General features: G+C 41.5%; 2 pseudogenes; both read left to right on the top strand.

Moving 5' to 3' along the window:
* The first annotated feature begins 207 nt into the window (after positions 1–207).
* On the top strand, positions 208–1512 carry LOC108526219 (60S ribosomal protein L4 pseudogene; annotated as a pseudogene).
* Positions 1513–13199: 11687 nt separating this feature from the next.
* On the top strand, positions 13200–13621 carry LOC108526240 (profilin-1 pseudogene; annotated as a pseudogene).
* Positions 13622–24990: the final 11369 nt, after the last annotated feature.

The following is a 24990-nucleotide window of genomic DNA, read 5'->3' as shown; positions in this document are numbered from 1 at the left end:
ACCAGTGATGATCACTATCTCCCTATAAACAAGTATCATACACTCAGATTATTAAGTTACTACCCAGTCCTTTTTTTTTTTTTTTCATTAACCTTTCCCATATGCAAGGCTGGCTACATAATTTCCAGGACCCAGTGCAAAATTAAAATGTGGGGCATATTTTTAAAAGTACAGAGAACTTTTCCTGTGGCAACAGCCATGCTGAGAGGAGCATGGCTCTCTCCTTTCCGCCATGGTGTGTGCTTGCCCACTGATATCACTGTACTCTGAAAAGGGGAGTCATCTGACAAAAATGTCACTTTGCCTGCTGTATTCAAGGCTCCTATTCAACCAGATATTGTGAACTTTGTTCACACCAACTTGCACAAAAACAGCAGACAGCTGTATGCTGTCAGTGAATTAGCAGGTCATCAGACCAGTGCTGAGTCTTTGGGTACTGACAGAGTTATGGCTCAAATTCCCAAAGTTTGAGGTGGTGGGACTCACCTTTCTGGCCAGGGTGCTTCTGGAAACATGTGTTATGGAGGCCGAATGTTTGCACCAACCAAAACCTGATGTTGTTAGCATCATAGAGTGAACACAACCCAAAAACGATATGCCATCTGTTCTATCCTGGCTGCCTCAGCCTTACTAGCACTGGTCATATCTAAAGGTCATTGTATTGAGGAAGTTCCTGAACTTCCTTTGGTAGTTGAGGATAAAGTTGGAGGGTACAAGAAGATCAAGGAGGCTGTTTTGCTTCTTAAGAAACGTAAAGCCTGGAATGATATCAAAAAGGACTATGCCTCTCAGCAAATGAGAGTTGGCAAGGGCAAAATGAGAAACCATCACCGTATCCAGCACAGAGGCCCCTGCATCATCCATAATGAGGATAATGGTATCATCAAAGCCTTCAGAAACATCCCTGGAATTACTCTGCTTAATGTAAGCAAACTGAACATTTTGAAACTTGCTCCTGGTGGGCATGTGGGGTGTTTCTGCATTTGGACCGGAAGTGCTTTCTGGAAGTTAGATGAATTGTATGGCATTTGCCGTAAAGCTGCTTCCCCCAAGAGCAACTACAATCTTCCCATCCACAAGATGATCAATACAGATCTTAGCAAAATCTTAAAAAGCCCAGAGATCCAGAGAGCTCTTCAAGCACCATGCGAGGAGATTCATCGCAGAGTCCTAAAGAAGAACCCACTGAAAAATGTGAGAATCATGTTGAAGCTAAACCCATACGCAAAGACCATTCGTCGGAACACCATTCTTCACCAGGCCAAGAATCACAAGCTCTGTGTGGATAAGGCAGCAGCGGCAGCTGCTGCACTAGAAGCCAAATCGGATGAGAAGTAGGTTGCAGGCAAGAAGCCTGTGGTAGGTAAGAAAGGAAAGAAGCCTGCTGTTGATGTTAAAAAGCAGAAGAAACCTCTGGTGGGAAAAAAGGCAGCAGCTACGAAGAAACCAGCCCCTGAAAAGAAGCCAGCAGAAAAGAAGCCTACTACAGAGGAAAAGAAGTCTGCTACATAAACTCTTAAATTTGATTATTCCATAAAGATCAAATGATTTTGGACAGCTTCTTTTGAATAAAGACCTGATCAAAGAGGCAGTGAGAAAAAAAGAGCACTGAGAAAATGATGTTAAAGTACCAATATATGACTTTTTCCTTTAAAAATATTTTTATTTTTATTTTTATTTNGGCCGGATCTCAGCTCACTGCAAGCTCCGCCTCCCGGGTTTACGCCATTCTCCTGCCTCAGCCTCCCGAGTAGCTGGGACTACAGGCGCCTGCCACGTCGCCCGGCTAGTTTTTTGTATTTTTTAGTAGAGACGGGGTTTCACCGTGTTAGCCAGGATGGTCTCGATCTCCTGACCTCGTGATCCGCCCGTCTCGGCCTCCCAAAGTGCTGGGATTACAGGCTTGAGCCACCGCGCCCGGCCAAAATATTTTTATTAATTACAAAGCATAAGAGGGTCAACATCAATAATTATTGTGTAAATCAAAATCAAAATCACAATGAAATACTACCTCAGGTCAGGCATGGTGGCTCATGCCTGTAATCCCAGCACTTTGGGAGGCGGAGGCGGGTGGATCACTTGAGGTCAGGAGACGGAGACCAGCCTGGCCAACATGGTGAAACCCCATCTGTACTAACAATACAAAATTAGCCAGATGTAGGGGTGCATGCCTGTAGTCCCAGCTACTCATGAGGCTGAGGCAGCAGAATCTCTTGAACCTGGGAGGCGGAGGTTGCAGTGAGCCGAGATCACGCCACTGCATTCCAGCCTGGGCGACAAAGTAGGACCGTCTCAAAAAAAAAGGAAATACCACTTCACACTTATTAGAATGGATACTATTAAAAAAAAAAAAAAAAAAGTAAGTATTGGTGAGGATGTGGGAAAATTGGAACCCTTGTGCACTGTTGTTGGGAAGGTAAATTGTTATAGACTTTAAGGAAAACGGTGTGCCAGTTCCTCAAAAAACTAAAAATAGAAGTACCGTATGATCCTGCAATTCCACTTCTGGGTATATGCCCAAAATAATTGAAAGCAGCGGTTCAAACAGATACTGGTATACTCATGTTCATGACAGCACCATTCACAATAACCAAGGAGTAGAAGCAACCCAGTGTGCACTGACAGATGAATGGATAACGAAATGTGGAGTGTGCATACAATGGAATATTATGCAGCTTTAAATAAAGGAAGGGAATTCTGACACTTCGAAAAGGCGGATGAATCTTGAGGACATTATATAAAGTAGAATAAGCCAGTCCATTACAAAAGGACAAATATTTTAGAATTCCACTTCTTTGAGGTATCTAGAGTAGTCAAAGTAGAATGGTGGTTGGCAGGGGCTGGAGAGAGGAGAGAATGAGGAGTTAATATTTAATAGGTACGGATGGACAGGCGCGGTGGCTCATGCCTGTAATCCCAGCACTTTGGGAGGCCGAGGCAGGCGGATCACGAGGTCGGGAGATCGAGACCATCCTGGCAAACACGGTGAAACCCCATCTCTACTAAGAATACAAAAAAATTAGCCAGACATGGTGGTAGGCTCCTGTAGTCCCAGCTACTCAGGAGGCTGAGGCAGGAGAATGGCATGAATCCAGGGGCCAGAGCTTGCAGTGAGCGGAGATCATGTCACTGCACTCCAGCCTGGGCGACAGAGCAAGACTCCATCTCTCCCTCTCTCTCTCTCTCTACACACACACACACACACACACACACACACACATGTATATGTATATAATAGGTACAGAATTTCAGTTTTGCTAGATAAAAAAATTCTGGAATTGGATCGTGGTGATCATTGCACAACGATGTGAATGTGCTTAATGTCACCAAACTGTACACTTAAAAATGGTTAAGATAGTAAATTTTATGTTATATGCATTTTACCACATTTAAAAATAATGTTTTTTAAGTGTAATAGAAGTATTCTAAATTTTAAAGTTTAAATTTAATTATTAGAATGAATTTTACCATTCATCTTATTTTATGCAATGCCAGTTTTTAACAGAAATTACAAGAGCTTTTATCTTATGTGTGGAATCACTAAAATTTCACAGTTTGCATTTTACAGCTCATAAATGAAAATTGTTTCATTCTTATTAGAACAAGGATGATAATACTACATAAAACTGGTTTTTTTTTAAATTTCTTGATATGTTCACATTCTACCAACACTCTCTACCTTTGGATCACTGATGATTAAGAAAGTACTTATTCCTGGCTGGGTGCAGTGTCTCCCACCTGTAATCCCAGCACTTTGAGAGGTCAAGGCGGGTAGATCACCTGAGGTCAGGAGTTTGAGACCAGCCTGGCCAATATGGCAAAACCCCGTCTCTACTAAAAATACAAAAATTAGCTGGTCCTGGTGGCGCACGCCTGTACTCCCAGCTACTCGTGAGGCTGAGGCAGGAGAATCGCTTGAACCTGGGAGGCAGAGGTTGCAGCGAGCCAAGATCATACCACTGTACTCCAGCCTGGTCAACAGAGAGAGACTCTAAAAAAAAAAAAAAAAAAAAAGAAATAACTTATTCCTTATAATATGGCAACTATGGATGGACCTATTTCCCCTTTCCTTCTATGTCAACATTTTTAACATAAGTGATTGGGTCATACAGGAAATAATGCAAGTAAAAGTGTATATGATAGAGGCTGGACTCAGTGGCTCATGTCTGTAACCCCAGCACTTTTGGAGGCCGAGGTAGGTGGATCACCTGAGGCCAGGAGTTCGAGACCAGCCTGGCCAAAATGGCAAAACCCCCATCTCTACTAAAAAATACAAAAATTAGCTGGATATGGTGGCACATGCCTGTAATCGCTTAAACTCGAGAGGCAGAGGTTGCAGTGATCTGAGATCATGCCACTGCTCTCAAGCCTGGGTGACAGAGTAAGACTCCGTCTTAAAAAAATAAAAACCTGTATATGATAGGGTTCCTAGGTCATTCTTATTTCTCTGAATACCATTACCTTCTTTCTGCATTGGAAACAAGTTCTGGTTCTAATGGAAAGGATGGCCTCTTGGTGCTATCAGCACTTCTGCTGTTGTAGATGTGTTGGTCTGGGCACATGTTGATACATGTGGCGCACATGCCAGTATGAGCATCTGCTGATATGAGGTGTGTAGACATGAGCACAGAATTCTGGTGGACCCACATACATAGGAGTTGGGCAAGACTCAAAGCAAGCACAAGCAAGTAGACACACTTCTTGTGTGTCATGGAAGTGGGGTAGCAATCATTAATGTTATGTGCAAATGAATTGCAAGGCACGAGGGAAACAAGCATGCCCGTATCTCCTCTGCTCACATGCGTGCTCCATTGTCCCACTGGACTTCACTCACAGGACACAAGTTCAAAGATAAAATATTAAGAATTCCAAGATGACAGAGCTTTTAACCACCAAGTGCAGTGCCCTTCTGAGAGTGGCCCGCTGGGACTGCGCTTGTCATATGCCCATGAAGTCAGCCCTGCTTCTGGCTACTCTCTCGGAGCATTTTCACATTCTCGACATTGTCTTAAAAGGTGGGGCCTGTACTGAGTGTCAGTTTAGCAAGGTTGCGTAGAGTGGGAGAAGGATCTCATAAAGCTTGGTGGTTTTACTTCTGCTAATACCAGTATCATGTTAATTTCTTTTTCTTTTTAATCCAGAACTTTCTCTGGCCCATCTATTCCTTGCTGCATACATTTCTCATTTCTCAACCTTGTATTTTTCTTCTGAATTAATTAATAGTCTTTGGTAAGACCATGCTTGATTCCACTTTGTATCCTAGCCCAAACCTAACACAGGGCATGTGCTTTACACTTGTTGCATTGATGAATTATCTTATTCAGTGCTCAGAAGCAAATATTCTGTGGTGGCACTTCTACTGTCATTCAGTCATGTATTCAATTATCTATTCAGTTACAAATATTTCTGGTACATCTACACCATGCCAGGTCCTCTCTCCTTCCCTTTCAGGCCTCTTTCTCATTTCTCTCACCTTTCTCTTTAGATCAAAGTTGAGGAATGGTGATGACATCAACGTCAAGGTGCAGAGAGATTACTGCTATATTTTCATCCCACTTCTCTTAAATTTCTTCCCATTTGTACTAGCCATATACTCCTTATGATTGGCAAATTTGTCCTCTTAATAGTCTACCCTCCTTAGTGTGACCTGCAAGCTCAATGAAATATGTTTTATATAGAACTTAGTTATTAGCTAAAAGCATTCAAAGCACTAGCCCAAAGCAGGGTGATACTCAAAATACTTTAAAATTGGTACTGTACAACAAGGAATTGGGAGGACTGGGCCCAGGGCTCAGGGTAGGAGCACTCAGGGGCTCAGGAAAGCAACTGTTGACCAAAGAAAAAGAAGTAGTTCAATAAGTTAAGACTAGTACAGCTGACCGGGCATGGTGGCTCACTCCTATTATCCCAGAATTCTGAGAAGCTGAGGCAGTAGGATCACTTGAAGTCAGGAGTTCAAGACCAGCCTGGGTAACATAGTGAGACCTGTCTGTACAAAAAATAACTAGCTGGACACTAAAGCCCGCCTGTAGTCCCAGCTACTCAGGAGGCTGAGGCAGGAGGATCACTTGAGCACAGGAGGTCGAGGCTGCAGTGAGTCATGATCACACCACTGCACTCTAGCCTGGGCAATAGAGCGAGACCCCCATCTAAACAAACAAACAAACAAAACTAGAATAGCTGTACTCACATATACCCACTGGCTAATATCAGGCAGGCACTACAGTAGGCTTCTATTGACACCCCTGAGGGTTCTTCTTGTTCTCTGCAATGGTACAAAACCAATAAGAAATCTCTATTAGAACTATTTGGCTGGGCATGATGGCTCACACCTATAATCTCACCCCTTTGGGAGGCCGAGGCGGGTGGATCACCAGAGGTCAGGAGTTCAAGACTAGCCTAAGCAACATGGTGAAACCCTGTCTCTACTTTAAAAATACAAAATTTAGCTGGGCATGGTTGTGGGTGCCTGTAATCCCAGTTACTCAGGAGGCTGAGGCAGGAGAATCACTTGAACCCGGGAGGCAGAGGTTGCAGTAAGCCGAGATTGTGCCAAGCCCAAGCGTCTTGGGAGGGAGATGCCCTACACATTTAAAGGGAGGATACGAGACTCAGAAAAGGTAAGTGGTTGCCCAGGATAACTCTCAACTTATTCTGACATGTGAGCACAGGTCTTTCTTCCCTCAGGCCGTGGCCCTTTCTGCTACCACACAGTTGCTCTTCATGAACTTATTTGCGTACAACTGAACGTAGGCAAACCATGCTGCTCCTGAGAAATGGCAGATGGCTTATTTTCTTCTCGTCATACCTTTTTTCTCTTTGTTGTCTCTTTTCCTCCATCTCCCTCTTCCACTCCTTAGGCCTGTCAGTAACACCCTGTTGCTCGCTTATACTGCTAAAGGGAGCCAGAGTTAAAGACATTGTTGTGGATGGCTTTCTACTAGGGATCCGGCTGCTGCATTAAGAGGGACAACCATTAAGGTAGTCTGTTTGTTGGTTTTTGAGACAGAGTTTTGCTCTTGTCACCCAGGCTGGAGTGCAGTGGCATGATCTTGGCTCACTGCAACTTCCGCCTCCCAGGTTCAAGTAATTCTCCTGCCTCAGCCTCCCAAGTAGCTGGGATTACAGGTGCCCACCACCACGGCTGGCTAATTTTTGTATTTTTAGTAGAAACAGAGTTTCACCATGTTGGCCAGGCTGGTCCTGAACTCCTGACCTCAGGTGATCCACCCACCTCGGCCTCCCAAAGTGCTGGAATTACAGGAGTGAGCCACTGCACCCGGCCAAACCCATCCAATTCTTTTACCCCCCACCTGACTGCTCCCCTCTCCTCTGCCTCCTCCCTGCTCACCAGCTCTGAGCTGGTACCAAGTGAGAATCAGAATCAGCTGATTCTATACATTTCCAAGCAGAGAGAGTATAATATATGCCTGTGCTCATCCTCTCACTCATTTCCTTTCTCCTCCTCTTCTCCGTCCCTCCTCTCCTTCCTTCCCCCTTTCCATTGCCTTCAGAGCCATCATTATCATCACCGATATTTTTAAGTTCTGAAGTGGTGCCAGGCACAGTCTAGGTTCTTTATATGGATTATCTCTACTCCAATTACTTTGTCACAAGCACACTATTGTTGAGGATATTAACTAAACAAGCTTACTTTACTTTACTGCTACTGTAATTAGAAAGTGAATCTTAAGTAGCGTATCTCAACACTATTAAAATAAACCAGTGGTTCACAACTGGAGATGATTTTGCCCTTTAGAGAACATCTGTCACTATCGGAGACATTTTTGGTTCTCATAGCTAGAGGGGATGCTCTAGTTAGGGGAGGCCCTGAACATCCTTCGACGCACAGAACAGCCCCCCACTTCAAAGAAATATCTGGCCCAAAATGTTAAGAGTGCTAATGGTGATAAACCCTGAGATAAACTAATTTTTATAGGGATTAGAAAAAAATGCACCACTAAGAAAAACTTAGGTTGCCATTAACTCTTTTACATCAAATTATACAATTTTAAAACAATTTTCACACCTTGCTGCAGTCATAACTACATTTTTTTTTTTTTTTTTTTTTTTTGAGATGAAGTCTCACTTTGTTGCCCAGGCCGGGGTGAAGTGGCACAATCTCAACTCACTGGAGCCTCCGCCTCCCGGGTTCAAACAATTCTGCTGCCTCAGCCTCCCGAGTAGCTGGGATCACAGGCATGCACCATCACACCCAGCTAATTTTTATATTTTTAGTAGAGATGGGATTTCACCATGTTGGCCAGGCTGGTCTTGAACTCCTGACCTCAGGCGATCTGCCCACCTCGGCCTCCCAAAGTGCTGGGATTATAGGCATTGCCACCATGCCTACTGGCTAGGCATGGTAGCTCACACCTGTAATCCCAGCTACTCAGGAGGCTAAGGCAGGAGAATCGCTTGAACCCGGGGGACAGAGGTTGCAGTGAGCCGAGATCGCCAGCCTGGGCGAAAGAACGGAAACTCTGTCTCAAAAAAAAAAAAAAAAAAAAAGACATGAAACAACTACAAGTCAAAGCACATTTTATCTCTATAAAGTGAAGAGCAAAAAAGTAGGGCTGTTAGCCTTATAAAAACATAATTTTCTTAACGAAAAAAATGTTACTAGCTCAGTGAACAATGGCTTCTTTTATAAGAAAACTGGGAAAATATCATTGTTTTGCAACTTTTTCCCTTTAACTCTCAATCTTGCTGGCTATCCTGAAACTAAACCTGTTTATTATCCTGTAAGGTGAAACTTTTATTTCCCATCTTACCTTCTTTGAGTCAAGGAGTTTCTTCAGCATTGTCAAGGTAGATTTAAAACAAAAGTTTAAAATCCTCTATTTCAGACAAAGATCAGCCAACAACAATGAAAAGCCAACTATGTACTTAGTTTTCTTTCATATCTGATACTTAACCTTATATTCTATCTAATTTAGTCAATGGAGCATTTCCCCATACTATGTCTTCCCTTCAAGTAGTGTCCATCGTTTCCTAGCGTTCCTAAAAAGTTTGCTGTCCCCAAAATTTTATGTTATGCTGCTTTCCCAAAAAGCGTATGTTGTCTTCTAAGACCAATCTCTGTAAACATAGCCCAAATCCCAGTTCTTGATGGCTTTCACACCGAGCTGTTTTCAGGTCCACCGCCCGCTCTGGGCTCAGCCAAGTTGGCTCAGTATTGTACGTGCCTAAAGTTGCCTGGAGACATACTGGTGCCAGGAACAAACTTCAGGCATTTCAGACTTCATTGTTTATTTTTAAAGTCCATATTCCTTTTATTTAAGAACTCTTCTTCCTCTCTCTTCTCCCAAAAAATCATTCAGCTTTCAAAACAGGGCTCATTCTAGAGCCACAAAGTCTTGTTTACCCTGGAAACTTGGCCAGCAGGTTTTGAATTCTGAACAGTATGCCCTACTTAATGGGAGAGGTTAGAAGGAGAGAAAATCACTTTCCCAGAAGTGTGCAGCTAAAATTCTAACTAATCTACTTTTAAAATTTGAAGTGATTTCTTCCTTCCTTATTTTATTATAAGAAAGGCTGCAGGCCATTGGTGATGACTTTCTAAAGCAGTCCAGGCCTGTTTCTGTAAACACGTTGTCTCTTGCTGAAGGCCTTCGTCCTCTCTCTAGTCTTTAGTGCTTCCTGCCTTTGTCCATTCACCAGTAGTTCATATTATATTTGAAAGGAAATTTTGATGAGATACTTGCTGTATTGTATTAATTGGAAGTATATGTCAGCTCTGAAGAGACTGATGATTTCCTTCTTGGCGTTCTGCTTGTGATTGCAGATGATATTACCAAGTAAATATTGGATCCCTGCATTTGGCAGCAGCCCCCAATTGTAAACGTACTCCAGATGTGATTGAAATCATCCAAAGTATGATCTAACAGTGAAAAGTGTAAATATGAATGTAACTTTCCCCACAACTACTTTGCTTAATATAAATAAATACTTTTAGAAAGACTTAAAGAAACCCCAGATACAATCTAGGCTCTCTTTTTCCATGAAACTGAAGCATTAAGTATCACCATTTAATTCTTATTTCTCCCATTTTTCCATAAAGATGTTTAAAAACTTCTTCCACTTGGAGTTTATCAGATGCCTAAACAGTTCTGTCTATTCCAACCGTGTCTGCCTTAATAACTATTATATTCTACAGTTTGTCACCTTGCTACTAATTCTAATTCTCTAATAAAAGACCCTTTCTTGGGGTTTTATCTTGATGTATAATATGTAAAGTCCAGATCCCTTAAGATTTTTCTTTGTGCAATTTTCTTTTTCAGCTCAGGAAATGGACAAAGCTAAAGAACTTCTTGCCCTGTAATAGCCTCTTTCTATCGAAAAAAACTGCTAAAGAGCCACATCATAAAAGAGCATGTCAATCATCCCCCAAGCACCTTCTTTTCTGTCATATTTTCTCTCTTTAGTTCTCTGTGGTGCAATCTTGACAACATATATTATCTATTTCAAAATTTTCAAATCTGCTTGTTCTTTTATTTTTATAATGTCATATTATTTTCTTAGGATTTTAAGTATTTATGTCAAGTCTTCAATTATTTTTAAATGTCTGTTTTGAGTTCTCTTTGATATTATTGTTGTGGCAATATTATGAATTTCTTGGGCTCTAATCCCCCTGTTGCAATGCCTGCTGGTTCTTGCTGATGATAAACGGTTTCTGGGGCCACCACAACATATGTACACTGTAGGGGCTCTGTTCTCATCATCCTCCATGTGCCCTTGCTGCGTGTAACACACAAGCTAAGAAGACATCTATGCTGTGCCTAACGGGTTCTGCCTTGTTTTATACATTTTTATCAGTAACTTATCTTTAATAGGGGTATTTTTTTCCTGTGGGAATCTCAATAGAAATTGCTCTCCTGTTTTACATAAATTCTGCCAAGCATTCAGAGGGAATTATCAGGTATCAGGTATCAGGTTTTTTTTTTTTTTTTTTTTTTGAGATAAAGTCTCACTCTGTCTGGCCCAGGCTGGAATGCAGTGGTGCGAATCTCGGATCAGTGCAGTTTCTGCTTCCCAGTTTCAAGTGATTCTCCTGTCTCAGCCTCCTGACTAGCTGGGACTACAGGCATCTGCCACCACACCCAGCTAATTTTGTATTTTTAGTAGAGATGGGGTTTCACCATGTTGGCCAGGCTGGTCTCGAACTCCTGACCTCAGGTGATCCACCCGCCTTAGCCTCCCAAACTGGGATCCCAAGCTGGGATTACAGGCATGAGCCACCATGCCTGGGCCAGGTATCAATTTTTAAATGATTATTTCTTTTAAACAATGGAGGTTTCTGGACCCCTCAGGTGTTAGCAACTCAATCCTCAAATCTGTGCAAGGTGCAAGGCAGTTTCAGTTTTTCAAGAGATTTCTCAGAAGTGACTCAAGCTTACTTTTCATTTTCTTAAGTTGGTAAATGACTGTTTTCCTTTTGCCTTTCTCTCACTGAAAGCATACCCCCTCAGGGGTTCCTACTTTATATCGAGTCTCAGCCACAATAGGCAACTGTAAGTGAACCCAAGACTCCTTTCCTGTGCTCACATGGTTGTTTACCCCAAGTCCCTAGATCAGTAGAAACTTTATACCCCGATCCTTACCCGCACGAAAAAATACAGGCAGCTACCTGTATTGATCCGTATACTCAGCACACTGCTTTCAGATCCCTTCTCATTTTTTGCACAGGAAATTTCCCTGTTTTTCTTATAAACCAAGCTTTGCATTAAAAGTAGTTTTTGTTTTATTTTATCTAGTATATCTGGTGCTACAAGTACAAAAGATGTGTACACTTTATGAAAGGAAAGATACAGATGATAAATAACATTATGTCATCTTTCCAGAACCAAAAATGTTATATTGTTGAAATTTTAAGAAAAAATACTCCATACCACATACAAAACTTAACACAAAATGAACCATAGGTCTAAATGTGAAACATAAAATCATAAAATTTTACAAGAAGACAGGAGAAAATCTCTGTGATGTTGACTTAGGCAAATTTCTTAGATAAGACACAAAAGCATGAACAAAATTTTAAAAGAAGATAAAATGGACTTTATCATTAAGCATGAAAAGCACGAACAAAATTTTAAAAGAAGATAAAATGGACTTTATCAAAATGAAAATTTTCTGCTTTTCAAGACATTCTTAAAATGAAAAGACTATTTTTCTCAGGGAAAAAAAGAAAATGAAAAGACAAGCTACAGACTGAGTGAAAATATTTACAAATCACATGTTTGCCAAAGGACTCGTATCTAGAATATATAATATATATAAGACATATATATGTAGTAAGTCTCATGACTCACAAAAAAAAAGTAATCTAATTTTGAAAATGGGCAAAAGATGTGTACCATTTCACTTTGTTCAAAGTTTCACTTTGTCAGTGAAAATATAAGGATGATAAATGACATCATTAGTCTTTAGGGATGTGAAATTAAAGCCACGAGGAGATACTACCACACACTTGTCAGAACGACTACAATTTTTTAAAACCTGACAATACCAAATGTTGACAAGGATGTAGAGCCACAGGAACTCTTATACACCGTTGGTAGGAATATGAAATAGTACAGCCATCCTGGAAAACAGTTTGGCAGTTTCTTATAAAGTTAAACATACAATTACCATATGATCCAGCAATTCTATTCCTATGTATTTACCCAAGAGAAATGAAAATATATGACTACACAAAGACTTATACACAAATGCTTATAGCAGCTTTACTAATTGTTATGGGTTGAATTACCCCCTGTTCCCCAATTAATATGATGAAGTCCTAATCCCAGTACCTCAGAATGTGACCTTATTTGGAAATAGGGTGGTTACAGATATAATTAATTAACATGAAATCATACTGGAGTAGAGTGGGCTTTTAATCCAGTATGACTGGAGTCTTTTTAAAAGGAGAAATGTGAACACAGGCACAGATACAGGGAGCATGCCATGTAAACATAAAGATAGCCAGAGAGAGGGAACGGGAAGAGATCCTTCTTCCCTCATGACCCACAGAAGGAACAAACCGGTGGTGGTACGAAGGCTGCTGCACAGTGAGCAGAGCCAGGGTCTGGACTGCAGCACGTGCCCCGAGCTCTCCACCTCCAGCCGCCCGCCAGCAGAGGCAGCCCAAGCCCAGCCCGCGGCCCCAGCAGCAGCGCCATGGACAGATGGACGCCTACACTGACAACCTCATGACCATGGCCGGGTGGACGCCTACATCGACAACCTTATGGCAGAAGCTCCTTCCGTCTGTCAGGACGCGGCCATCGTGGGCTACAAGGACTCGCCCTCTGTCTGGGCCGTCTCCTGGAAAACCTTTGCCAGCATCACGCCAGCTGAGGCTAGTGTCCTGGCTGGCAAAGACCGGTCAAGTGTTTTTGTGAATGGGCTGACACTTGGGGGCCAGAAATGTTCAGTGATCCGGGACTCACTGCTGCAGGATGAGGAATTTTGCATGGATCTTAGCATACCAAGAGTACCGGTGGAGCCCCCACTTCCAATGTCACTGTCACCAAGACTGACGCTAGTCCTGCTGATGGGCAAAGAAGGTGTCCACGGTGGTTTGATCAACAAGAAATGTTACGAAATGGCCTCCCACTTTTGGCGTTCCCAGTACTGACTTCGTCCGTCTCTTGCCCTTCACCACTCCCCACAGCTTTGCATCCCCCTTCCCTACCCATACACCATTTTATTTGGGGGACCATTACCCCACACCCCTTATTGCTGCCAAAACCACATGGGCTGGGGAAAGGGCTAATGCCCAGACACCTCCCCTACCCATACCCCTCCTGTGTATGGTTGGAAAACTTTTGGGGGGAATTTTTTTTCTGAATAAAAAAGATTCTACAAAAAAAAAAAGGAACAAACCTTGCTGGAACCTCGATTTTGGATTTGTAGCCTTTAGAACTGTTGAACAGCATATTTCTGTTGTTTAAGCTACCCAGTTAGTGGTAGTTAGTTATGGCAGCACTAGCAAGCTGATATAATTAGTCCAAAATTGAAGACAACCCAATGTCCACTAACCGATGAAAACATATTATGGTACATCTATGCTGTGAAGTATGGCTTATTAATACAAAGAAACGAACCACTTGTAAGTGCAACAACATGGCTGACTCTCAAAAGCACTCATGCCAATCGATATAAGCCAGAAACAAAAGGCTACAGTCTATATATGTTTTTATTTATATGACATTAAAGAAAAGGCAAAACTGTCAAGACTAAAATAAGATCAGTGGTTGCCAAGGGCCGGTAACTAGGGGGAAGGGACTGGCTACAAAAAGGCACAAAGGGATTTTTAGGGGCAAAGGAAATATTCTGTATTTTGATTATGGTAGTGGGTACATTATTGTAGATATTGGTCAAAACACATACACCTAAAATGGGTGAATTTTAGATGTAAATAATCCTTCAATAAACCTGACTCCTAAAAATTATATTACAAAAAATACAAAGATGGAAGCCAAAATATCATATATTCTCATCACCTAAATAGAATCACTGTGAACATTTTGCTATATTTAAATCTGGCTTTTATATAGATTATACATATTTAAAAGTATAGGGTGACATTGTATATCTAGTTTTATAATTTACTTATTTCATTTAACAAAATATTGTAAATAACTATTATTCTGAAATTTTACGTCTGACTATTTATTTCATAGGGTATAGATATGCTGCAGTTTCTTCAACCAATGCCCTGTTGTTGAAAACTGGGGGTTGCTGGGTGCAGTGGGTCACATCTGTGATCCCAGTACTATGGAAAGCAAAGGTGGAAGGATTGCTTCAGCTCAGGAGTTCAAGACCAGCCTGGGCAACATAGAGAGACCTTGTCCCCACTAAAAATTTGAAAAACAAAATCAGCCAGGCATGGTGGCACACACCTGTAGTCCCAACTACTTGGGAGGCTAAAGTGGGAGGATCACTTGAGCTCAGGATGTCGAGGCTGCAAGGAGCTGTGATCCCACCACTGCACTCCAGCCTAGGTGACAGAGTGAGACTCTGTCTCAAGCAAACAAACAAACAAACACCTGTGGGTTTCCCTGCAGTGTTTTGCAATAATAATGCTTCAATCAATCTCTTTAAAGTTTAGTTGCTATTTAATCTATAAAATGGAATCATGATTTTGTTAAACAATAGAGATATCATATATTAAAATTATTAATTTAAAAGTGATCCATTTCTTAATAGAATATATCCCATTGCTATTTTTTTTTTTTTTTTTTCAGAGACAGGGTCTTACTCTGTAACCTAAGTTAGAGTGCAGTGGCTGGATTATAGCTCACTACAGCATCGAACTTGAACACCTGGACTCAAATGATCTTCCTGCCTCAGCCTCCCATGTAGCTGGAACTACAGGCGCATGAACCACCACACCCAGCCCCCATTACTACATATTTTTGAGAGTTGCCCTCTTTTTGACTTATACTTTCGTGTGGCAGAATTTAGAGAGGCTGAGTAGTATAGTGAAATAACATAGGTGCCGGAGTCATGGGACTTGGGTTTATGCTGAGTAATGAGAAAGCACATTAGCTTTCTCCTCTGTAAATTGGTGAGCTTCTCTCTTAGCTACCTCCACTGCAGACAGGCTGTAAATGCTAAATAATTGCTTTATCATTCTCCTTTGCAGTAAGGATGGCCAGGTGACACAGTTCTGGCCAATGAAAAGTCTGTTGAGAGGGCCAGGTGTGGTGGCTCACGCCTGTAATCCCAGCACTTTGGGAAGCCAAGGCAGGAGGATTGCGTGAGTCCAGTAGTTTGAGATCAGCCTTGGCAATATAGCAAGACCCATCTCTACAAAAAAATTTTTTTTTTTTAATTTAGCTGGGCATGGTGGCATGTTTCTAAAGTCCCAGCTTCTCAGGAGGCTGAGGTGGGAAGATCACTTGAGCTCAGGAGTTCGAAGCTGCAGTGAGCTATGATCACACCACTCCACACCTGCCTGGGTGACGGAGTGAAGCCCTGTCCCTAAAAAAAAAAAAAAAAAAAAAAAAAAATAAAATTAGAAAACAAAGTCTGTTGGGAAAGCTTTTGCCTTTTAATAAAAGCAAAGATGCCCTGGTGCCTGCTCCTTCCCTTCCTCCTTCTTCCAGTTGTGAACACAAGTGTAACACCTGGAGCAGCTGTCCCACAACCAGGTGACATTCATGAGTGTAAGTGGCTAACATGGTAAGAGTGGTGACGTGGAATGTCTAAGAGGCCTGCATCCTTGAAGACACTGTTGGTCCTCCCGCACCAGTCCCAGAATGCCACCTCCAGGCCTCTTTTGAATGAGGAAAACAACCTCCATCTGTTTAAACCAGGTTTTCTGTTACTTGTAGATTAAAGATATTACAGCTAATATACCAATTGTTGTGAAGGCAAATGAGGTATATACAGGACAATGCTTTATAAAATGGGAACCAATGTATTGCTGAACAATTAAATGTAAAATTAGGCCAGGCGCGGTGGCTCACGCCTGTAATCCTAGCACTTTGGGAGGCCAAAGTGGGCAGATCATGAGGTCAGGAGATCCAGACCACCCTGGCTAACACAGTGAAACTCCGTCTCTACTAAAAATACAGAAAAATTAGCCAGGTGTGGTGGCAGGCGACTGTAGTCCCTCAAGTTCAGCTGCTTGAGTTCAGCTACTCAAGAGGCTGAAGCAGAGGAATGGCTCAACACAGGAGGCAGAGGTTGCAGTGAGCCGAGATTGTGCCACTGCTCTCCAGGCTGGGGGACAGAGCCAGACTCTATCTCAAAAAATAAATAAAATAAAATAAAATAGAATAAAATAAAATAAAATAAATAGCAGGCTGACCAGCCAGGCATGGTGGCTCACACCTATAATCCCAGCACTTTGGGAGGCTGAGGCAGGAGGGTCACTTAAGCCCAGGAATTTGAGACTAGCCTAAGCAACAGAGTGAAACTCCATCTCTATGAATTAAAAAAAAAAAAAAAGTTATTTTTAAGTGTTGTCTTTCTACTTGTGATCTGTTTTTTTTCTCTCCAAGCTTCTCATTCATCTAGAGTTTATATTACATTTCCTATACTCTTTCAACGTTATTTTCAATTGTATAATGCTGTGATTATTTTTTAAACTGTATATAATTAAACCAAAATATTCTGTGCATAATTTTTTTTAAATACAAAGATTTAGTTGTCTTATTCAGAGAGATGTGTTGTAAAACAGTACCAGGCCTGTATCATTTAGATGATCAGATACCTTTAGAAGAGTCAGATACCCCAAGTGACTGCTTCCAAGTGCATTACTTTCCTGAGCTAGGAATTTTCATTCCAATTCACTAGATGAGAAGTGTTGGAAACAAAGGTTGATAATGTTTTCAGGACACAGACCCCCACATATATTGTAATTCATGTTAAACATGAAAAAGACTTGGAGCAAGTCAGCCCCTGAATCTTGGTTTTCTGACTTTTAAAAAGGGGATATATACAGACTTACCCGAAAGGATACTATAAACATCATTAATTAATGTCAATAAAGCACTTGGGTATTATATATACTGTGTGCTGGTGACACAGAAGCTTAGCTTCCACATCAGAAAGGCGTCTACCTCTTCATTCCTAGGCACAGCAGTTCAGACGCCCTGTTTTTAAATTACCACTCATTGTGTGAGCTTGGATAAAGTGTCACTTTTTCCTCTGTAAAATATTATGATAATAATAGTATCTACTTTATAAGAATGTTATGAAAGATTAGTGAAGCAATCCTGGTAAAGTGCTCAGCATGGCTCCTGGCACATGGATGTGCCTAATAAATGTCAGCTATTATTAGCGTCATAACTTGTGCCTTTTCTGCTCTGTTGGCTCTTTCCCTCTAGCATATAAACACCTTAAGTTTTTTCCACCTAAAATAAATAATATCCCTTTGATATTACCTTTTATTTCTTTTTCTCCTTCAATTTATTTTTCTCTGGTCATATCCTCCACTTCGTCTTTGGCCACATACACATAGCCAATGTCAGTGACTAAGGAGTCAGTAATATTCACCTGACCAAGGTGTAGGAGCAAGGAAAGCATGTGGCATAGAAGAAGCACATGAGGTTATGAGCCAGGGTGTCATCTGTTCAAATCTCGGCTCTGCAACTTTCTAGGTGTGTGACCTTGGGCAAATTTCTTATAATCTCTGAACTTCAGCTTTCTCACCAATAAGCTAGAGATAAAAACATCTGCCTTGCAGGACTGCAGTGAGGTTAAAACGCATAATGCACATAAAGTACACAGCACAATGCAATGCACGGTAAGAAATAATTATCACCCAAAATATAAAGTTCATTGCAACTTGCAATCTTGTTGAGGTGATAAGACTGATGCATGAAAAATGATTCAAGAGCAAGTTGAGAGGTGTCTGCCACCGCCTTTAAGAACAAAGACGGAGTGTGTGTTGAAGCCTTTGACTTCACTGAAAAAAATTAGTTATTAAAAAAACAACTTTGGGCCGGGCGTGGTGGCTCATGCCCAGGGTCTCCCAGCACTTTGGGAGGGCAAGGTGGGCAGATCACCTGAGGTCAGGAGTTCGAGACCAGCCTGGCCAACATGGTAACAACCCACCTCTATTAAAAATACAAAAATTAGCCAGGTGTGGTGGCACATGCCTGTAGTCCCAGCTACTTGGGAGGCTGAGGCAGGAGAATCACTTGAGCCTAGGAGGCAGATTCCTAAAAGAGTGAAGAATCAACACTAAATGTTGCAGAGAAAAGCATATAAACTATTTTTAAAACTTTAATCCAAAGTTATATTTAACTTGGGTCCTATTATGTGACTTGGTCACATTATGTTCTTTGTTTATTTGTTTGTTTTTGTTTTTAGCAGATTTACCTTTTCAATTCAGTTTTGCTGGTGCTAATAGCAAAAATCATTCTGAATTTCCTGAGCATAGGCTGGCTAGATTCTGCAAGACGAGGAGCTCGGTAGGGAGCTAGCTGGACCGGAACTATAACCACAGATAATCTGCAATGCACACAGTTCCCAGGAAGATGCTCAGAAGCCACTGACATGAAGACATCTCCTGATTTTCCACATCGGATGTTATTTCACTTTTACATAGGCCAAAGAGCCACAGAGAAGATAGCTCTTTCTGTTGAGATAATCCCCTCCCCTACCCTGAGAATTGGATCTAACCTACCTGAACTGGATTTTTTAAAGGGCACACTGTTCTCACGTAAAGCCAGATAGCTGACTTAGAGTGACTGTGTGTGACTGCCTCCTTGGCTGTCTCTCATCATTTAATTTTGCTAGTGGGAGATCACAGTTCCATCTTCAAAAACAAATTATATTGTAATGCTTTCTTAATAAAAAACCCTTTGAGTCATGCTTACTGAAATCTGTTACATGGATTTAACTGATCTGCAGGGAAGAGATTTTCTGTTCTCTGTGGAATTGAAGAACTTAGAAAGGAAATGAATAGATGAAAACGTTCCAGTCATGAAATCCCTCCCTTTAATAATACTTGCCACAGTGAAGTATTATCTACTGGTAAGTTTACTTAACTTCAGTCAAATCAGAAGAACTAACCAGCCCAGGCCCTGGGGAAAAGTTGCGTTCATACCCAGCTCCTATAGTTACCAATGTTTTTCTTCGAGATGTAGAAACTGAATTTCCTTAACAGTGACATGGAGAAAATATGAACCATCTAGTTGGGTGGTTGAAAGAATGATAGATATTATATGTGTCTTCACATGTGAACATATGTTTTAAGAACAAGGAACTATTCAATGAGGTAAAGCAATATTTTATCTATTTGTGAACTTTCCCAAAAGCCAGAAGGTTTTGCCTGGGAGGCAGAGGTTGCAGTACATCTTCACACCCCCCAAGCCAGTCCACATTTCTGACTAGGGACACTTTCCAACATGTTACTCTTCAACATGGCACTCTGAGCCTCTGACTACCCCTCCACTGAGTACTGACCACTTAATGATAGATTGAAAATAGTCTTGATTCCATACCAAAGACAGCAAGTAGATTATGCTTGGTCAGTAATTTAAAAACTTTTAATGTATGAGAAGCTATTGTAAACATCAAAATATTTTACATAACCCCAGTGGAGTACCTGTTAGACTTTTAATATGTATTGATTGAAAAAATTTACGGCTGGGCATAGTGACTCATACCTGTAATCCCAGCACTTTGGGAGGCCGAGGCTGGTGGATTATCCGAGGTCAGGGGTTCAAAACCAGCTTGGCCAACATGGAGAAACCCTGTCTGTACTAAAAATACAAAATTAACTGGACGTAGTGGTGCATGCTTATAATCCCAGCTTCTTGGGAGACTGAGGCAGGAGAATCACTTGAACCTGGGAGGCAGAGGTTGCAGTAAGCCGAAATCGCACCATGGCACTCCAGCCTGGGCAACAAGAGTGAAACTCCTTCTCAGAAAAAAAAGAAAAGAAAACATGTATATTCATGCATGACCTGGGCAATAAAGGCTCCAGGCTCTAACACCTGCCCAAACGGAATACCTGTTCATCTTTTCTTCTCCCATTTGCCCCCACAAATATAGTCTTTGAGTGCATTTAAGAAAAAAGTATATTTTCTTTTTTGATGCAAGCCATGAGAAGAATTTTCTCATAGAAAAGTGTAAATGGTAAGGACAGCCCCAGAAAAAAAAAAACATAAAAGCCTATTTTACCTGTGCTGTTGCTATGTGGCCACCATGTACACTCTTATTTTTCCTATATGTGAGTGAGAAGGGAAGCCCAAGTCATTAGGAAGTTGTCTCCATCTTCCTTTTATCTCTTTTCACCCCACAACCTTTACCAACAACCTTGGAAATATCTTTTCCATGCCTAGCACAGCATCAGGCACACAGAAGGCCCAAGCATGTTATTGAATGTCCCACACTTTTTATCTCCATGGTAAGAAACATACTGCCTAAACACAGTGAGAAAGAGATTACTTTTAGGCACTGAACTACAGTTGATGATTATCCTTTGCCTACCCCCATCTCCTTCTAAGGGATTCTTCTTTGCCTATAGATCTTTCTGCTCTAAACAGGCCCCCATCCCTCTCCATAAAACATAATTTCATGCATCAAAGGTGAGCTTCTGTCCCAGGGCAGTGCTTCAGTTGCCTACTGGACAACTTCCTGCTGGTATGGTCACTTGAAAGAAGGAGCTCAGCCAATAAGCGCTCTTCTAAGAAGGGTTTTGGGAAACACAGAAGCTGGGTCAGTTAACACAGGAAATTAGCTGAAAGGTCACATGGCGGGAGGTAGGCTCAGGGCTGGGGTGGCCATCAGGGACTACAGCTGAAGTCAGCAGCTAGATATTGGTGAATTGGAGAATGGAGTTGATGCTGGGAAACATTCTGTAAACCAAAAATAAAATTCTAAGCCCTACAACTGGCTGAATGGGACCACAGGGATTCCAAAGAAACCTGAAAAACTAACCTGAACTAAGACCACAGGAAGGAGGAGTCAGACATGCTTTATTATATCCTCCTCCCTTTAGAATTTAGACACAACTAACCAACATTAACATTAAAACACAGATCTTAAGACCTACCAAATGAACTCTTTAGCAATAAGATACAAAAATCCAACCTGACTCTAGTATAGCATCACATGACAGATAAAGAAGGAAATCAAAATATTTTACCTCAAAATATGTTTCTTTGCCATATTTTGAAACGACTATTTGCATCTGTAAAGAATCTCAATTAATGTAACTATGTATTTCCCCTTCCAGGCCCTCCCAACCCCAAAGAGATTAACTAAATCTGGCACCATTTAAGGTCTGAAAAGAGACATTTATCATCTATTCTTTCTGAAGCCTGCTACCTGGAGGCTTCATCCATAACAAGAACCTTGGCTTCCACAACCCCTCTTATCTTAACCCCAACTATTTCCTTCTGCTGACTTCAACTTTAGTGAAAGCTTAACTCTTTCAACTAATTGCCAATCAGGAAATCTTTTAATTCCACCTATGACCTGAAAGCGCTTACTCCATTGCGTCTGGGCCAACCTAGTGTGTACCTTACTTGTATTGATTGATGTCTTATATCTCCCTAAAATGTATAAAACCAAGCTGTTACCCAACCACTTTGGGCACATGTTCTCAGGACCTCTTGAGGCCGTGTCATGGGTCATGGTACTCACATTTGGCTCAGAATAAATCTCTTCAAATATTTTATAGAGTATGGATTTTCTTGTCAATAAGAACCATGATGAGTGAGACTTGGCAGCTCCTAAGAGACAGGGAGAATAGTGGACTTGACCTTTTTTGAAAGGCCAGTTTCTGTTTTGGTTTTGGAGAATACTTACTATATTACACAAGAAGGTGTTTGGGTCATGGGTGTGGATCCCTCATGGCTTGGTGCTATCTTAGGGATAGTGAGTTCTCACATGATCTGATAATTTAAAAGTGTGTGGCACCTCCCCCCACCCCACTCTCTTTCTCACTCCTGCTCCTGTCATGTGAGATTCCTGCTCCCTCTTTGCCTTCTGCCATGAGTGTAAGCCTCCTGAGGCCTCCCCAGAAACAGATGCTGGTGCTATGCTTCCTGTACAGCCTACAGAACTGTAAGCCAATTAAACCTCTTTTCTTTATAAATTATCCAGCCTTAGGCATTTATTTATAGTAATGCAAGAATGGACTAAACCCCCTTCCACCATCACACTCTTTCCCATTTCCCTAAAGAAACTTGAAACATTTCCCTCAAGAAACTCTGTACCTTGGAAGTAAGATGGGAGAAGCTCTGTGCTGCACCTAAAGGAGATTACTGCCGGCAGCCTTTGCAAAGACTCAGAATGAGTCTGTAGCTGCCCTCAGGTTGGCCCAAGACTCGACCAGCACTGGGTCTCCCCACAGCTGCTCATGGTTTCCACTCTGGCCCTGTACAGCATAGGACACATAATCCCACACCACTGGGCAAGTCCGAAGCAGATGTCCTGCATATGTTTGGGCAAATCTAGTCCTTAAGTTGTTTGTCAATAGATTGGGTGAAAGAAAAATATCTGAAGAGCCTCCATAAAGTTCTTTTGTGTTTTTTTTTGTTTGTTTGTTTTTTTGAGACGGAGTCTCATTCCGTCGCCCAGGCTGGAGTGCAGTGGTGCAATCTCGGCTCACTTCAACCTCGGCCTCCTGGGTTCAAGCGATTCTCCTGCCTCAGCCTCCTGAGTAGCTGGGATTACAGACACCCACCACTATGTCTGGCTAATTTTTGTATTTTCAGTAGAGACGGGGTTTTGCCATGTTGGCCAGGCTGCTCTCAAACTCCAGACCTCAGGTGATCTGCCCGCCTTGACCCCAAAGTGGTAGGATTACAGGCATGAGCCACCACGCCTGGCCTAAAGTTCATTCTTGAGGGCTTTCCTACAACAGCATAAAATTTAGAAATTAGATGGCATTAGAAGGCTGTATTTCAGCTATATGGTCAGCTATCTATATAGTTACTGGGAAAATTGTCAGTACCAAAATGGAGTCGCTTATATCAAATCCTAACAAAATAGAGTCACGAGGCCAAGAGGAAAGGGCCCTCACACACATATACCCTATAACAGGAACTGTGACAAAAGACTTTTCCCACTGAACTTTCCTGTTAAGCCACTTCTATGAAGACCCTTTCGTAGCCATAGCCAGTACCACCAATGAACAAATGCCACCACCTGCAATAAGTCCCTATAACCTATGATATTTGTTTCCAAACAGTTTACATGGACTTCTCCTTTTTGCCTTTAAAAGTTTCCCCTTGCTCAAACTCCTCAGATGCACCAGGGGTTTGCCATATAGCACACATACCCCGAATTGCAATCCTTTGCTATTCCTGAATAAACTCTTTGTTTTGGGGAGTTGATCACGCTGTAGCTCATTTTAGGGTGACTCTCTCTCTCTCTCCATATATATATATGTGTGTGTGTGTGTGTATGTGTATGTATAGTCATATATATAGTATATATGTGTGTATATGTTTAGATATATATATATAGTTTGTGTTTATACACACACACACACACACACACACACACACACACATAGCTATGTGGACTATCTATGTGACCTTAAATAAATCAGCTAATTATTCTGATCCATAGTTTCTCCACTTGTAAAGGAAGAATTCTGATCTTTATTCAGTTTACCTCAGGGCTATCGTGAAATGAAATGAGATAAGCAATATGAAAGTGTCCTATAAACTGTATGGCCTCCATTCAGATGTATGTCTTTGGCAGGATGATCAAGAATCAGGAAGAAGGAGTATCCATGTTAGCAAAGTGTTCAGACTGTGTTTGCTCTTATATTAGTGACCGATGTTGCTCCTGACAGAAGCTATTCTTCAGGAAACATCACATCCAATATGGTAAATCCATCAAACAGGAGCTAAGAAACAGGAATGAGATGGGCACTTGTCCAAGGGAAAATGCCAGGAGAGCAAATAATGATGAAAACTAAACGTTTCCCTTTGTTTTTAATTTCAGGAAAAAAATGATGAGGACCAAAAGTCAATGAATAAGCAAAACAGCTCAGAAAAAAGATGTTTCTAAATTGGTCATTAAGTATTTGTTCCTTGGGAAGAGACCTCCATGTGAGCTTGATAGAAAAATGGGAAAAATGTCAAAAGCATGATCTGATCAGATCCCAAAGTGGATTATTATTTTAAAAACCAGATGGCATCGCTCTGGGGAGGCAAGTTCAGGAAGGTCATGTTAGCAAAGGACATAACAATAACAGCAAAATAAAAATTCCCCAAATGCAGGAGGAAAATGGGGACTGGGAAAGCTTTCATAACAGACTGATTAGGCAGTTGAGCGTGTTCGCAACACCTCCCCGTCTATATCTAGGAACACAAAAATTGACTGGGCTAAGCCTGGATTTTAAGGGAAATAAGAAAACTGAGAGCAAAACAAAAGACACGGTTAAAAGGCAACTAGAACTTCGTGAGCCTTCAAAGCAGCAGTGCCCCTCGGCAGGGACCCGGAGGCATTTGCCTTTAGGAAAGCCAGTTTTCTTAAGGAATCTTAAGGAACTCTTGAAAGATGAATTTTAACCATTTT

Source organism: Rhinopithecus bieti, unplaced genomic scaffold, assembly GCF_001698545.2.
Source record: "Rhinopithecus bieti isolate Rb0 unplaced genomic scaffold, ASM169854v2 scaffold_1853, whole genome shotgun sequence".
In the NCBI taxonomy this organism is placed as follows: domain Eukaryota; kingdom Metazoa; phylum Chordata; class Mammalia; order Primates; family Cercopithecidae; genus Rhinopithecus; species Rhinopithecus bieti.
The sequence above is the reverse complement of the archived record's forward strand: the minus strand, read 5'-3'. Positions and strand labels throughout refer to the sequence as shown.